Source organism: Rattus norvegicus, unplaced genomic scaffold (assembly GCF_021556685.1).
Source record: "Rattus norvegicus strain SHRSP/BbbUtx unplaced genomic scaffold, alternate assembly SHRSP_T2T haplotype2-0000026, whole genome shotgun sequence".
NCBI lineage: Eukaryota > Metazoa > Chordata > Mammalia > Rodentia > Muridae > Rattus > Rattus norvegicus.
This window is the reverse complement of record NW_028238785.1, coordinates 454,686-472,294: the sequence shown is the minus strand read 5'-3', so window position 1 is coordinate 472,294 and position 17,609 is coordinate 454,686. Positions and strand designations below refer to the sequence as shown.

The 17,609-nt window shown below is 45.0% G+C and overlaps 1 protein-coding gene and 1 pseudogene across 2 annotated transcripts in view; one reads left to right on the top strand and one right to left on the bottom strand.

Moving 5' to 3' along the window:
• Positions 1–6,943: 6,943 nt before the first annotated feature.
• On the bottom strand, positions 6,944–9,223 carry LOC147997892 (DNA-directed RNA polymerase II subunit GRINL1A pseudogene; annotated as a pseudogene). The gene has a single exon (XR_015647499.1). The product of XR_015647499.1 is annotated as a DNA-directed RNA polymerase II subunit GRINL1A pseudogene (transcript).
• Positions 7,232–17,609, top strand: part of LOC147997889 (disks large homolog 5-like) — a 69,729-nt gene continuing 59,351 nt past the window's right edge. Inside the window, exons 1-2 of the mRNA XM_087601483.1 lie at positions 7,232–7,282; positions 17,060–17,172. The gene's annotated coding sequence lies outside the window, so the exon portion shown is untranslated. The remainder of the gene's footprint in view (positions 7,283–17,059; positions 17,173–17,609) is intronic.

Below are 17,609 nucleotides of genomic sequence, written 5' to 3'. Positions count from 1 at the left end.
GGAGACTACTGATACTTGACACACATCAATTCCCCTCCCTATTTTCATATAGTTTATGGGAAGAGGTCACCATTGCTGACCATGTCTCATTATCCAACGTGCTACTAAATAGAACAGTTGGGGTAAAGGAGGTCACCCACAAAGCACAAAACACCCATCTCAGATAAACATGTATGGTTCATTGAATCTAAACATCAATGAATTTCAGGACACAATTAAATGTCGAAACCTAAGGATAATAGATAGTGAAGAGAATTAAGATTTCTAGTTCATAGGTCCAGTAAACACCATCAACAAATCATAGCAGAAAACTTCCATAAAGTAAAGAAAGAAAAGACCATATAGGTACAACAAGCTTACAGAACATCAAATTAATTATACCAGAAAGAATTCCTCCATTCACACAATAATTAAAACACTAAATGCACAGATCAAAGAAAGAACATTAAAAGGGGTAAGGTATTGAAGAGCTAAATTTCAAAAAGTCAGTCACAAACAAAGTGCTGACATGCATGAGAGAATTTGAGATAGGGTTCACCGACCCGGCTATCAGCCCCCAAGGACACTGGCCATCTGGAGCCACCCCCTCCCCTTCCTTCACTCCCTGAGGATGAGTCATCCCCCTGCTGAGTGAGATGAGTCACCCTACACACATTGCTGAGATGCTAGATTACACGTATTCTTTGCTGATGTAACTCCGCACTAAAAGTAACTGTGCACCATTTGAATCAGCCAATCATGTGTAACAGCGCGAAATCCCCTGGCTTTCCCTCTATAAACCCCTGCCTTTAGAGGCTTGAGGTCGGCTCTGTGAGATACGTGTCGGCCCGAGATCTTGTTAATAAAGGTATCTCTTGTTGTTACATCAAGATCAGCTATGCGTGTTTCCTGGGGCAAGCCATAAGGAGACTGGAGCAAGAGTCTCCCCAAATTTGGGGTCCTTTCAGTATAAATATCCAGTAAAAAAAATTCAGACGTATCGGAATTACACCAGACTTCTCAACAGAGACTCTAAAGGTCAGAAAATCTTGGGCAGATGCAATGCAGACCCAGGCTCCTATATCCAGCATAATCCTCAATCACCATAAATGGAGAAACTAAGATATTTCTTGTCAAAACCAAATTTAATGAACAAATTTTTTTTTCCGGAGCAGAGGACCGAGCCCAGGGCCTTGAGCTTGCCAGGCAAGCGTTCTACCACTGAGCTAAATCCCCAAACCTACAAAACCAAATATAAACAATACTTTTCTCTAAGAAAGAACAAGAGAGGATAATAGGAGGAAAACTCCAAGACAATGAGGTAAACTATACTCAAGAAAAACCAAGAAATTAATCATCTCTCAATAATTTCAAAAAAGAGAAGCACACAAACATAATTTCACCTACAACCATAAAAAGAAGAGAATGCAGCAATCATTGGCTTTAATATCTGACCAGATCCTCTTTCCCTAATCCCCAAGCTTCTAGGGGCCAAACTGCCAGCCAAAGTGTATGCAAGGATGCTCTATGGTTCTAGGTGAGTCCTGTTGCCCCACCAAAGGCAGATCCTAGAGGTGTGAGGTGGGGATGGATATGTGTGGGTGCAGGAGCACTGTCACATAGGCAAAGCTGAGCAGAAACTGGATGTAAGGTTTGATGAGGGGAGTGTGGAAAGTAGGACAATATTTGAAATGTAAATAAATAAAATAACTAATTAATAAAAAATAGCCAAAAATAAAATAACAAGTAAAAAGGTAAATGAAAATTAAACCAAACCAACCAACCAAACAAACAAAAACTCCTGTAGTGGATTGGCCTAATGCTGCTTGTATTTTAATGCTAATTTGTAGAACTCAAGACTGGTTAACCCCAAATAACTGACACTGCTCCCAGTTAACTGTGATTATAAAGAAGCCAACAGCCAACAGCTGCACAGCAGAGAGATGGGGGAGGGGAGCTTTGAGGGCTTTGCTAGAGAGGATCATGAGGAGGGAAGAAGGAGGAAGAAGCTGCCAGAGAATAAAGGAAGAACGTGTGTGATGGAGAGGAGAGAGGAAGAGGACAGCAGCCATGGTTAAGGGAGAGGAGAGCCTGGTCCTGAGGGCTGTCCAAGTGCAACAAAGAGCAGCCAAGATGCTACACAGTCAGTAAGAGCAGCTCTCAGGCGAGCAGAGATCAGCAGAGACCCCAGACCAACAAGCTACGCAAGCATAACTCTATCCAAACTCCCTCTCAATATCCCGTGTCCTCCATGGGCCTGGCATCAGCGTGTGTCCTGCGTCAGCACATGTGTCTGTCTCAGCTGACATCACTCTGCCCATCAGCCCAAGCCCAAGGAAACAGCGAGAAACCACACAGCCCACCACAAGGGTTTTTGCTGTGGTTCTATGAAGTCCCAACAAATGCAGCTCAACTACAGAATGCAAGGCAGACCAATGCATGTGTGTCCTTAGTGCAGAACCCTTCATCACGTGTCCTTTCACATGCGTGCTTTAGCAGAACATCCTTTTACCTGCATCTGCCTCAGTGAAACATTCCTTCACACATCTGCCTTAGCCTTTCACCTGTGTCCACTTCAGGGAACCACTCCTTCAGGTATAAAATTTCTCAAGATTAGTAAACCGCATACAGAACATTCAGAACAAAACAAGGTGTGTGGTCAGCATGTCCTTGAGCCAAGTCCCTTCTCCTCGTCAGTGACAGCAGGCGTGTTACAGCAACAATATTAAATGGCTGGCAGGCATGGAACAAAATGGCAAAGGTATTCTGGGGGATGTCAGACCGTACCAGCCAGCAGCTCAACTGAATTTTTAAGTTTTGATGTTACAAGTGAATATACTTGACCTTCAAACGCTGAGAGAGCCCATTATAATATGAACTATATAAACTAGGCCAAGACCACCTCTAGGGCAAAGGCCCTCAGCCTGGGGGTCGTGACCCACACGGGGTCTCCTATCAGATAGTTTACACTACAATAAAGATTCATTACAGTAGCAAATTTACAGTTGTGAAGTAGCGACAAAATAATTTGTAGTTGGGGTCACCACAGCTTGAGGAACTGTTCTAAAGGGTTGAGGCCATAGGAAGGTTGAGAAACACTGCTCTAGGAAATTATGTTTTCTTTCTCTTTCATATTTTTCAGACAGAATCTCAAACTGTAGCTGAGATTGGCTTGGCTTGGAACACGTGTGTAGTTCATGCTGGCATCAGACTTATGGCAATTCTCCGGCTTCAGCCTCCTACTCAGGAGCCTACCAGGGTGAGATCACAACCACGGGTAATGGGATTGCTGTTCTTGGTTGTCAACTTGAGTGTACCTGGAATTAACTAATGCCAAATGGCTTGACGCCCTGTGAGGGGGATCTCTCTCTCTCTCTCTCTCTCTCTCTCTCTCTCTCTCTCTCTCTCTCTCTCTCTCTCCTTCCTTATTTCTGTTTTCCTCTTTTCAACCCCCTCCTCTTGGTCCTCCTCCTCTTCTTTTTTTTTTTTGAGACAGGGTTTCCCTGTGTAGCTCTGGCTGTCCTGGAATTCATATTGTAGACCAGGCTGGCCTTGAACTCAGAGATCCACCTGCCTCTACCTCCTGGATGCTGAGGCTAAAGGCATTAGCACCATTGGATTTTTTTTTTCTTAATTAAATTTTCTGAAGCAAGAAGACCTACTTGTAATCCAAATCTTGGAGATCAGAAGATAAATCTTCAATTCAGATCTTTTGAGATGGAAAGGCCCACCTCTAATCTGGACCACACCTTCTTTTTTCTTTTTATTTTTTTCATCTTTATTAACTTGAGTATTTCTTATTTACATTTCGATTGTTATTCCCCTTCCCGATTTCCAGGCCAACATCCCTCAACCCTTTCCCCTCCCCTTCTATTTGGGTGTTACCCTCCCCATCCTTCCCCCATTAGCGACCTCCCCCCAACAATCATGTTCACTGGGGGTTCAGTCTTGGCAGGACCAAGGGTTTCCCCTTCTGCTGGTGCTCTTACTAGGCTATTCATTGCTATGTATGCAGTTGGAGTCCAGGGTCAGTCCATGTATAGTCTTTGGGTAGTGGCTTTGGTTGGAATTGTTGTTCATATGGGGTCTTAACCCCCTTCAAGCTCTTCCAGTCCTTTCTCTGATTACTTCAACGGGGGCCCCGTTCTCAGTTCAGTGGTTTAATGATGGCATTCAGCTACGTATTTGCCATATTCTGGCTGTGTCTCTCAGGAGAGATCTACATCCAGTTCCTGTCGGCTTGCACTTCTTTGCTTCATCCATCTTATCTAATATCTGTATAGGTATGGGCCACATGTGGGGCAGGCTCTGAATGGGTGTTCCTTCTGCCTCTGTTCTAAACTTTGCCTCCCTATTCCCTGCCAAGGGTATTCTTGTTCCCCTTTTAAAGAAGGAGTGAAGCATCTGCATTTTGGTCATTCTTCTTGATTTTCATGTGTTCTGTGCATCTAGGGTAATTCGAGCATTTGGGCTAATATCCACTTATCAATGAGTGCATACCATGTGTGTTTTTCTGTGATTGGGTTACCTCACTCAGGATGATATTTTCCAGTTCCATCCATTTGCCTATGAATTTCATAAAGTCATTGTTTTTGATAGCTGAATAATATTCTATTGTGTAGATGTACCACATTTTCTGTATCCATTCCTCTGTTGAAGGGTATCTGGGTTCTTTCCAGCTTCTGGCTAAATAAGGCTGCTATGAACATAGTGGAGCATGTGTCTTTGTTATATGTTGGGACATCTTTTGGGTGTATGCCCAAGAGAGGTATAGCTGGATCCTCAGGTAGTTCAATGTCCAATTTTCTGAGGAATCTCCAGACTGATTTCCAGAATGGTTGTACCAGTCTGCAATCCCACCAACAATGGAGGAGTGTTCCTCTTTCTCTACATCCTGGCCAGCATTTGCTGTCACCTGAGTTTTTGATCTTAGCCATTCTGACTGGTGTGAGGTGAAATCTAAGGGTTGTTTTGATTTGCATTTCCCTTGTGACTAATGATGTTGAGCATTTCTTTCGGTGTTTCTCAGCCATTCGGCATTCCTCAGCTGTGAATTCTTTGTTTAGCTCTGAGCCCCATTTTTTAAATAGTGTTATTTGTCTCCCTGAGGTCTAACTTCTTGAGTTCTTTGTATATTTTGGATGTAAGCCCTCTATCTGTTGTAGGATTGGTAAAGATCTTTACCCAATCTGTTGGTTGTTGTTTGGACCACACCTTCTGCTGGCAGCTCATATCAAGGACATGGAAGAAGGAAGTTTGCTATATTAATTTGCCTACTTCTTCAGGATTCCTGCATGTACTGAAGAGCAGCTGAAATATCCAGCCTTATGGGGTCCAGGAGTTGCCCCATAAACCACACAAACTTTGACCTCACTTAGAGAGGGATGGTTTTTTGAATGCCCACCCTAAGACTGATCATCAGAGACGTAGCTGAGAATTTGTCAGGCTACGACCCTGGACATTTTTCTATGTCAGTTTATAAAGCCTAAATCTGTGAGCTCATAGGCAGGTGCTGGAAGGGCTGTCTGGTTGTCAGCCCTGACTCAAGCCATTTTAGACAACAAAGGTTCATACTGACTTTTTATCTGTTTAAAGATTTATTTATTTATATATAAGTACACTGTAGCTGTCTGCAGACACACCAGAAGAGGGCATCAGGTCTCATTACAGATGGTTGTGAGCCACCATGTGGTTGCTGGGATTTGAACTCAGGACCTCTGGAAGAGAAGTCAGTGCTCTTAACCATGGAGTCATGTCTGCAGCCCTCATATGGACCTTTAATTTTATTGGTCCTACATGAAGCTTATAATTATGAAATTTAAGATTAAGAATATTAATAAAAAAATGCTTATGCCAATATTACTCTGGGACTGGTATGCCAACTCCATTCAGGCTGTGTAAGGTCATCTCTTTTCCTTTTTAATTTTATAATTTGTCATTTCAGGGTATGGTGAACTCTTTCAACAAACGCTTGTCCTTGTGGATGGTATTCTATACCAGTAATATGTACAATATGATATCATTGACAAAATGGTTTTTATTTTTGCTCTGATTGGTATTTTATTTCTCCTTTACAAATTCCACATAATAGAAAAAGGCTTTTTGATAACATTGTTAACTTTGCTGGAAATGATCATATAATCATTTGAAACAGCACAAATGTGCACATACAGGACTGAGGTTTCTGCAGCCTGTAAACACCTCTGTGGGTTTAACAAGGAAAAAAAGCAATTAACTGACAATTCAACTGTAACTCTTAGAAAAACACCGGTTTCCTTACCAAGCACGAGTGTCCTGTACAGGGACCTATCATCCCAGATGGCAATGAGTTCAAGCCTAGGGCAGCCAGGAGCAGCTCCCCACACCAGCTCAGAAGACCCTCCCCACCTAGCACTTCTTCCAAGTGCTCCTTAACCTCATCACAGGTGACAGCAGTCGCCCCAAGAGAGGACAGAGCAGCAGACACAGTGGTGGTGGTTCCCGAGTGTTGTGTGCGGCATTTCATATCCAGCGTCTCAGGAACGTGTCCATGCAAGCATGCGTACCATTCTTTAGACTGCTCCCCTAATTTCTTGAGTGAGGGGACCAGGCCTTCCTAATTCACTTTAGGTGCCTGGAATAACAAAGTATTTCACCAGAAGGGGTGTAAGCAGTGCTATCTGATAAGAATACGAAGAAGGAAAAAGCAGATATCTTAAAGAAAACGTGTGTTCTACTCACACTAAAATATCAGACCAATGCACAATATACTGCAAAACTGTAACACAATACGGCCAAACACAATGTTCAAATATTGAACTGTTCAAGCATGTGAAGATCATCTTCTGAAAGACAAACTGGGTTCTTATTTTGTAGCTACCTTTGTGTAACTTCAACTGCTGTCCCTCAACAAGGTCTGACACTGTCTTGGTACTTGTTAGGAAGTTAGATGAGACAATTTAAGCTCAACAGTCAACTCCCGGGATCTCCCAGCGCTCATTTTCAGCATTCGTCCGAGGACTGGGCATCATCTTCATCCCTCACTTCTCGGTATCTCCCTGAAGACTCCCCTTCTGGATTGTAGCTCTGCATTGTAATATTCAGTCTCTCAGCTAGTTTCTGTGCTGCGAGCTTTGCCCGCATCTTCTCATAATTCTGCTTCTGCTCTTTCTGCAGAGCCAGCGACTCTTCTATGGAGAGCAGCTGTGCAGGCAGGGGGTGGAGCAGAAGAAGGCGAGCTGCTGTGACATCATCAAGATGCTGCCTAGCCCTGGGTCTCTGCTCTTCTGAGGAAGCAGGAGACTGAGCCCTCTGACAATGACTTGTTGAGTCACTCTGTTGTGTGGGTAACACATTTGTCTTAAACTTATGAGGAGGGGGCACTGGGTTTCTAGCTCGCATTTCTAGCACTGTCATGTAATGAGGCTTCTTAGGAGTCTCACTCTGCAGTTCTGGAAAGTTCTCAGTGCTGGTGTTTTCTTCTGAGGGTTCAGTCTGGTCTGCAGTTGTGATCTTTTGCAATTTAGTGATAAACAGACTGTCGACGCTGCTGGAAACCTCTTCCGCTTGACTTGAATGCTGGGGGAGATGTTCATTAACTTCAGATGGGGGAGCCTGGGCTGTGATGCTGACAGAGGGGCTGGTACTCACTGTGCAGCCAGTCTCCAAAGTCTCTTCATTGCCTTTGTGAGTGAGCTGTTTGGTCCCTGTGTTTCTGAGGTTGTTTTAGATGATTCAATGTCTACTGACGAACATTCAGAACTAATGATGAAGTATCAAGCATCAGGTCAGAATTCTGGGCCTTTTCTATGTCGGTGTCAACTCTTGTGGTTGCTTTATTCCTTAGCTTACAGTCAACACTAACAGGATGAAGTAGTTCAGTTCTCCTTCTGACCTCTTCACTTTCTGAAATGGCAGCTCTCAGTTTGGCAGTGGTGTCTGAGATCTTTTTACCTTTGTAGGGCAATTTGCAAATGAATTTTTCTTTGCGCAAAAGTCTCTCCTGGCCCCTCAACCTCTCCCGCAGCTCCTCCAAACTCTGCTGCCCCAAGTCCTCAGGAACTGGGGGCTCAAAGCCACGGGGCAGGGAGCACAATGTGCATGGGCTGAGGCTGGCCCCGCAGGCAGGGTTCCCCAGCAGGGCCCATGCAGGTCGCAGGCTCCAGGGCAGCGGCAACTCTGGAGCACGTGCAGGAGTCGCCATTTTCCCAGAAGAGCCGACAAAATTGTTTAAATTTATAAGAAATATATGTTGGTCCATAATCAGTTTTAATTTTAGAAGGCGGTCCCATAACAGCAGAAGTTTCCAATAGATGCTGTATAACATGAGCAGTGCGTACTCCTGGCAATGGTGTAGCCCACACAAATTTTGAAAAATTATCTATGCTTACATGGATATATGAAAGGCGACCAAACTCAGAAATATGGGTTCCATCCATCTGCCACGATGTATTAGGTTGCATTCTTCTGGGATTAATTTCAGATGCAATACATTTTATAAGTGAAGGCTTACAAATACCACAATTAGCAATAATTTGTTTGGCTTCAGAATAGGGAACCTTATATTTAATATGCAAATATCCTGTATTGGCATAATTATGACTGTTTTCTTCTGGGGTAGCAAATGCCACTAATTGATCTACCATATGATTGCCATGTGTTAAAGATGCTGGCAATCTTGAATGTAATCTAATATGTGTAATAAATATTCTAGAGTTTCAGAATAACAATAGTACTTTAATATGTGAGAATAACATTTAATATAGGCTTAGATGTAGAAACAACAGCAGTTGCAATATTCTGTACTACTCCTACAACATAAGCTGACTCGGCTATAATATTTTTACATCATGAGTAAAATCCGGCAATACATTACTTACTGCTAATACTTCATTTTGTTGTACTGACCCAAAAGAAGATTCTTGTCCCCAAAATTTATCTTTGGTCCAATAAGCCATCTGTCTTAGATCTTTGGTCTTGGAGCCATCTGTAAACACAGTAAAGGCAGATGGTAATGGGTCAACAGAAATTAGTGTATTCATCACATTTTTTTTTTGTTTTCTTAAGCAATCCCAGAATTTACTATGGGGAAAATGAAATTCAGTATTTCTAGTGTAAGAAATCATGGCTAATTGAAAAACTTCAGACGTCTGCATTAAATATTCCACTTTATTTTTGCTTAATGAGAAAACAAAATCAGCACAATCATATCCCCACAGTGTAACAGGTCTTTGTATGCCTTGCTGAATAATTAAAGAAATTTGTTCCTCATATGTTGTTAATGTTTTGTTAAAGTTAAATTTAATATATATCCATTCTAAAGGCAACTCATCTTGAGCTAAAGTGCCTATAGGATATTCAAGAGTATTTCAATGTATAATTTAATAACTCTATCTGGATCAATACGTGCCAAAAATGCATCTTTCCATTTTCAGAGAAGATATACTTACATGCCTTCATATAAGCATTAATATCCCCAGTCTCCTTTATAGGTAATTATGCTCTCCTATACTCTTCATTAGGATTTTCAAAAGCAAGCATTTGCAGCAGTTGTCCTCCAGCTTCCTCTCCTACCATCATTCTTTCCAATGTTAATTTTAATATACATAAAAACTTAATATATGGTTCATAGAAAGTTACTGCCTTTTTCAACCAACCACTATCATCCTTTATAATAAGTTGGTTGGGCCACACCTTGAACCGATGATAGACATTGTCCCAGGATAGACATTCTTTATCAGCAGGTCTCAGGGTAGAACTGGATATGTGACCCTGTGCTATAGCACTGTCCAGAGTGGTAAATGCAGCTTCTGAAGAGGAATGCAGGCCTGGCCTCTAGACCTCCACCTTCCAGGCCTGTCTGGAGAGTCTGATGCCCTGGCAAAAGAGACTCCTTCTCTCCAGAGGAGCACTGCAGTCAAATGACATCTCAGTGATGAAAACTATCAGTCCCCAAAGGCATGCCACTGAGCAGAGATAGCCTCAGTCATGCACCTCTGCCCATCCCCAGTCCCTCGTTTCAATAACTCAACCCTTTCATGAACTAGATGGCAATACTTGAGGCAGGATGATCAGTAGTTTACTGGCCAATCTGGGCTCTATGAGACACTCTCCCTGAAATCAGAGCCAGCAGGAAATTCAGTATGAAAGCTCTTTGTAGACAAGCTCAACAACCCAGTTCAGAGCCTGGGACCCCATGCGGTAGGATAAAGTGACTCCCATGCTTTCTGCTCTACCTTCAACACTCATGCTTTGGAATGCACACCCCTACAATGAGATCAATACACATGGAATAAAAATTAAACATAAAAATTAATGAAGACAATGCAGACAATGTTTTAAAGGATCGTGGGAGTCCTCACTCTGCACTTCCCTTTCCTTTGCCTTGGGAACATCACCTGCACCAGAGGCTGAGACTTCCTGCAAGAGAGAGAGGAGAGATGCACTGTTCATTCCGCTGGAGCTGTGCAAAGACCAGAGCCACCTGTCTTTTCCTGATAGTGGGAGCTGGGCCCAAGTGTGGGCTGCTCCTACTAGAGGAACCACAAGAAGAGGACCACCTTCCTCAAACCTTCCTGGAAGTCAGAGTACGGGCTATGGACTTCCCTCAATCCTCAGAGGACTCTCTTTCAGCGATGGCTCAGAGCCTCTTAGGACAGAGAGGGACCAGAGCTTCTCCCCAAAGCAAGATCCCTGTCTTATCTGACAGGTATGTGGGCTTAGGGATGGGACAGAGGATGTGACAAGGTTACATGTAGCACAGGGGCTAGGTTAATAAAGAAGTCAAAGAGGAAAGAAACCTGGAACATTCCTCATCTGTTCTTTTTTGCTCTATTCGTAGGGATGAGGTGGCAGTGTGGGGTAGAGGACTAGGACACAGCACAGCCTTCTCTGCTCATGGTTAGCTTTCTAGGCTGCCTGGTCACTGTGACCAGCATCTTTTCAACTGTGCCACTCTACTACCAAGGCTGACACAACTGGTGGAACATGTAGCAATAGGACTGTACTGACTTAGCGACATTTGGAATCACACAATGATCATGTGTCACAGATGGGTTTCTTTTTTTAGAAAAGGATTAAAACAAAAACTATTTATTTTGTCCATATGAGTGAGTACACTGTCCCTGTTTTCAGACACAACAGTAGAGGGTAGTAGATGAGATTAGAAATGGTTATAAGACACAGTGTGGTTGCTGGGGATTGAACTCAGATCCTCTGGAAGAGCAGTCAGTGGTCTTAACCACTGAGCCATCCCTCCAGCCCCAGTATATTGTATTTTCAATATAGTTTGTTTTATTTCTTTTCTCACCTATGTCTGTATGGTGTTTCTGTGAGTACAGGTACTGATGTGCCTGTGTAAAGGTCAGGGACAACCTGAGCACAGGTCCTCACCTTCTACCTCTCGTCCATGGCTGTGTATGCTAGGCTAGCCCTTCCCCTAATCCTAGAGACTGTCCACTTCAGGCTCCTATCTCCCTGTGGGAAGGGCTGGATGACAGACTCTACTGCATCCAGGTTCATGTGGCTTCTAGGGACCTAAACTGTTGTTGGGTTTGTTCAGATGAAAATAAACACCATTTCACAGCCCTGGCTGGGCCAGGCAGCGCACGGGTCTTTTCTGCTCTTGCAGAAGACTTGAGTTCAGTCTCCAGCACCCGGGTCAGGTGGCTCACAACCACCTGAGACTCCAGGTCCAGGGACTTCCAAGCTCTTCTGGATCAACCTACATGGCAAAAGCAGGGCTGGGAGCTGGAGGCTTCTGGTGTTGGCTTCTCCCTGCAGTAGGGGGCAAATCATGGGCATGTGAGGTAACATGGAACCCTGTAATTCTATAAAGTGCAGAAGCTCCTGATGTCCCTCATGGTGCCCCAGAGCCTGCTCACCACACATGGAAGCTTCAGTAACATGGCCTTGTCCTGACCTGTGTGCACTCTGCATCCTCACTCTCTACCTCCTGCTTTTCGGCGTTGGAAGTCTCAGGTGTAGGAGGCGCCTACCATAGGCCTCTTCTGTCAGCATTTCAGCATTTTACATTTTATGTAGTTTGTGGTGTTCCTGTGCCATGATATGCACATGGAGAGCAGAGGACACAATGTGGACTCAGTTCTCTGCTTTCATCCATGATCAAACTGAGGCCATGAGGCTGGGTGGCAGAGCCTTTACCTGCTGATCTGTACCCACTTGACCTTCACCAGGCATCCTTTGCTGTACACAGATATATCAGCCTGTGACCCTCATCCTCCAGACTCTTATGAAGCAAACCCCATAGGTGTGGAGCTCTCATGTTAGCCAGGGCTAAAGGGGAAGGCAGCAAGCCCTTCAGGAACTCTAGAAAAATGTCTATACTGGGACTAAACTCGTGCTGCCATGTAGGGCTACATTTTTCCTTTAAAACAGAAGGATGTGTGGTGGTGGTGGCACAGGCCTTTGATCCTAACACTTGGGAGGCAGAGGCAGACAGATTTCTGTGAATTCTAGGCCAGCTCCCTCTACAGAGCTAGTTCCAGGTCAGCTACACAAAAAACCCCTGTTTCCAAGAGTAAAACAAAGAAAGAGAAAGAAGGAAAGAAAGAAAGAAAGAAAGAAAGAAAGAAAGAAAGAAAGAAAGAAAGAAAGAAAGAAAGAAAGAAATTATATTTTGTATACAATGAGATGCCTGCCTGTCTATGCCTGAACCATCATGGTAACTATGACTCTTGTCACATCTTCATTAATTCAAATACTGAAGGCTAAATGGGTAAATCTTAATGACAATACAATGAGGGGGTGTGCTGAAGAGAATGTTGGTTTAGTGGCTAAGAGCAGAAGACCAGGGCTCAGTTCCCAGTGCCCACATGGTGGCTCCTATTAGGCTGTAATTGCAGTTCTAGGGAATCAGTCTGGACTTCACGGGCACCACACATACCACATTGTGCACAAGCATTTATTAGGTGAAACACTCAGGCCCATAAAAGTAAGTAAATAAAATATATGCTTAACAGACACTGTGATTCAGGAAGTTCTTAGTGACTTTGGTTATCATTTCTCTCTCCTGGAGACCTGTCTTCCTCATGGCTCAGCCTCCCTGGCTTCTAGGACATTCCCTAGCTCTGTGGAGCATGAAGTACTCAACACCATAAGCCAAGCATTGCAAAGCCATCTGCACCTTCACTGCTACACCTTCTCCATGGCTGTGTCTAAAGGGAGAGACTTGGAATCCCACAGATGCAAGGCCAAACCTGTTGGGCTATGTGAGCCCAGCCACCCAATAGTCAGATCTATTCCTGCCCTTGGCTATGGCAGGAGGCTCTTAAGACAAATTAATCTGAAGGATTTCAACAGCTATGCTGTTAGACCTCTCATTGCTCTGCCCGACCTCCAAGCTCCATTTTACTGGCTCAAATTCACACCCGAACTCCTCTCCTGCCTCAGCCACCATCAGCTCTTCTACTCCTCTCCACCTGTGCTCTGAATAATCCACACTAAGGTAGACGTTAACCTCTTGTGGACCTCCAGACGTATGCTTGTGATTAATCTTCATTGACTGTTTTGTATGGGTAGGCTGGTTCTTCTAGTCTCATGCAGAACACTGCTCACACATTTTGGATCTTACAACACCCTCTTGATTGAGAATCCTGACTAATGACTGACTGAGCCTTCCATGCCTGAAGTCACCCTCTGTCTCCCAGTCCAAGATGAGAATCCCCACCCTAACCCCATGGTGTCCAGTTTCATCTCAGAAGCTAGACTCTGCACTGCCCTTTACCTTTTGGTTCCCTGCCTCTAATTCTCTGTTAAATCTTTCCTCTCTTCTTTAAAACAAATTCATTTTGTTGTTTATTTTTTGAGACAGGGTTTCTCTGTTTGGCCCTGGCTATTCTGAGAGGCTCTCTGTAGATCAGACTTGTCAGGAAGCCAGATATCTGCCTGCCTCAGCCTCTTAAGCACTGGGATTACTGGATTGTGCCAGCATGTTTAATTAAAAATTAATTAGTGGCAGTGCATGTTGGCACATGCCTTTAATTCCATGGGTTGGGAGGTAGAGGCATTGTGAGTTCCAGGACAGCCAGGGCTATAAATTAACACCTTGTCTCAAAGAAAACAAGCCAAAAATGAAACAAAAATGTTGCAATATGGTCTTAGGTATGTAACTGAGTCTGTTCTTGAACTCTGAATCCTCCCACTTTCACTCAGGTGCTAATCAGCAGGCTTCTCTCTTGACTTTCACTGTGTACTCAGGGCTGCCAGGACTGTTACTTCTCCCAGTGTAACTCCTGACTCTCTCATCAGCATCATCACAAAACTCCTGCTAAGAATTAAGGAAACCTGAATTCTAAGGAACAGTCGGAGCTCCAGTATTTCCAAAGCTCACTCTAACACAGATGGATCCTATGCTGCAGTAAAATGGTCACAGCTGGAGGTCTTAATTCCAGGACTTGGGACAGAGGGGTTGGAGGATCTTGAATTCAAGGTTATTTTTATGTTACATTGTTGCTCAAAGCGAGTTGGGCTGCTACAAGATACCCTGTCTCAAAACTATACCAAACACACCTAAAATGAAACAGAGGAGTTTGAGTGGGTACAGATGGGAAAGCTCGGCACTTTATGGCTAAGCCACCTGCTGCCAGCACCAAAGTCCATGCACAGCCCCAATTCTGAGCTGTGTCTGGGACCCCACTTAGGAGCACACACCAAAGTAGCTCAGATCCAGGGCTTTTGGTCTAAGAGGAATTCAGGCAGTCACTCTTTGGATGCCAGTTCTCCAGCTCAACTGCCTGTCAGCCCAGGATCTGGTCTTAGTCATGGCTTGGCATCCCTAAATTCCTCCCAGCTGTGCTCTGAACTCACCCTGTGCCCCGTTCTGATGAATCTGCCATTCTCCATGGGAGTAGCCTCAAGAAGTCCCTCACATCTGAAGCACCACTCTGAGTGCAGTAAATACTGCAGGGGAGGGGCGTGGCCAGCAGAGCACCCACCCCTTTCAGCTGTAGAACATTTAGCTCTAGAGTGAGCACTGCTGTGCATTGTGGAACTTAAGCAGTATCCCAGGCTTGGCCTGGGAAGAGCCGTTGACACCCACACTTTCTGGGGTGACATTGTCTCCTGAGGATAGAGTCAGGTCAGGAGCAGCAACTGATGTTCACGAGAGACAAACTTTCTTCACCACCTGCCCATGCTGGCCCTAGGATCTGGGCTTTTTGGGTGACATGATGCTGAGCCCCCCAGGTAGATGGGTTTTCAGGGGTCAGGTGGTTATTTTCACTAAAGGTATCCACAAGGATAAATCATACTGTACTAATTCCCATATTAGATCCCTTCTCACGGGTCACAGAGGTCGTGCTGGGTCCTAAATGTGGACCCAGGTTCCTGCGCACTTTTGAGGAGACTGGTCAGGGCGCAGGCTTCAGGACATTATGTTTGAATTATTTTGGGGGATTTTATTTTTACTGTTGGGGACAAACCTAGGGCTGCCATGTGCTGGGAAAAGGCTTTGCCACAGCTGTAGATCATCCCTAATTATAAACTCCTAAATTCTCCCAATCCTGGAACTTTCTAGGTCCCTCACATGATGCAACCTTTGGGGGATTCCTCACATAGAATCATGGGGTGGATTGCATCCCAAAGAGAGACAGTGGGAAATGTTCCCCAGTGTCTGCCTGTGGCTGTGGTAATGAGAGTGCTGACCAGTGGATGGCAGGGCCCAGGTGAAACCCTTTTGTTTTCTACTTGAGTGGAATCTTCACCATGCCTTTTTTTTTTTCTTGAAACACAGGTTGCCCTGGAACTTACAGTCTTCCATCACCCTGACTCAGTTTCCAATGACCGGGATCACTGGCTTAAATTACTATGCCCATCTTTCTTTTTTTGTATTTATAAATCTTCTAAAAGCCAGAAGGATCTAGAATTTAAAATTTTGCGGTCCAAAGCATTTCCAACAGGGGATTCTTGACCTAGGAGTATCCAGACCAGTTTTTTTTTTTTTTTTTTTTGGTTCTTTTTTTTTTTTTTTCGGAGCTGGGGACCAAACCCAGGGCCTTGTGCTTCCTAGGCAAGTGCTCTACCACTGAGCTAAATCCCCAACCTCCCCAACCCCTCCAGACCAGTTTTTATTGTGTAGGTACTTCATTCCCATAACAGCTTATGTTTGACAAAGAGTTCCAAGGTGTGATGTCACTGGGCATCAGGCGGTGTCCCAAATAGCAGCACTGACTCAGGTTGTAATTTAGGCTGGAGAAACTTACTAGGACCCTGGTAATCCTAGCACCCTGGGGCCTCACATGTCCTTAGTCTGATCTAGTGATGAATCAACTGCTCTTGAGGGTGGATTGGAATTCTAGTCACTGTGAGGCAGGAGCATTAGGACCCTACGGCCACTCTGGGCTCCATAGGAAGACCCTGTTTCAATAGTAAAAGGAGTCACCTGCGAGTTCTTACTGTCTTCCCTGAGGCCTTCCTGCTGGAGTTAGAATAGCTGTCTCACCAAGTTGAAGTAGAGGGCAGAGTGTTGGTGCCTTCTATAATGAGGACTAGTGACAGATAGTCTATGGAAATTCTAGAAAGATCTACAAGTATTTATGTCATGTGCATGGGAATTGCTGGCTTCCCTGTGTCCTTTGCCTTTTTATTTGCAGTCCATGGGGCACCTGGGAATGTCCCAAATCCAGGCTGCAGACAGGGCTTGTCCCATGATTCTCACTTGCACCCAGTGCCTGCCTGATTGTCATAAGTCTGACAGAGCCACTGTATGCTCTCCTGACACCTGCAGAGAGCAGTATATCGGACCCTACCATCCCCACACTGCCCATCAGTGTCTACAATGTCCCTATATGGCACTGAGATGGTCTAAGCTGCTTCCCGCCTATATGCTGCATCAGAATCTGACCATTCCTAATTTCCTCCTCTCACACCCACACTAGAAGCCCTGTACCCACACTAGCCCCAGCTGGCCTGTTGCCTCCTGACATCTCATGGACTCTGCCCCAGTCCCCTGCCCTGCCCTGCCCCGCCCCAATGCCCTGCCCTGCCCTGCCCTGCCTCAATACCCTGCCCAGCCCTGCCCTGCCCTGCCCCAATCCCCTGCCCTGCCCTGCCCTCACTCAGCTGACAATGTGGACATCTCAAGACAGTCACTGGACAATGGCTGACACACTTGTCTGAAGACTGGAAATGTTTCTCGATCTTGGAGAGGAAAGAAGGACCCTCCAACTACACTGTCCTCTAAGGAAGTTTATTCAGGTGAGGGATGACAGGGACTGTTTTGTCTCACGTCACACATGTCAGTAGAAAATATCCTAGGTATTGGATGCCGCTGTTAGCATTAACAGAACAAAGCCCATAGTGTTGGGAAGGATAATAAATTATGAGTAGGATTAGAAAACCCCAAGCCGGATCCCGGCCCGCAGCAGCTCTCTGCTCCCAGACCCGGTGAGAGAGAGACCCAACCGCCTGGTCAGGTGGGCACTCCTGAGGCTGCAGAGCGGAAGAGACCACCAACACTGCTCACCCCTGCCCACATCCCTGGCCCAAGAGGAAACTGTATAAGGCCTCTGGGCTCCCGTGGGGGAAGGCCCAGGAGCGGCAGGACCCCTGCCTGAGACACCGCCGGAACCTGAAACAGACTGGATAAACAGTTCTCTGCACCCAAATCCCGTGGGAGGGAGAGCTAAACCTTC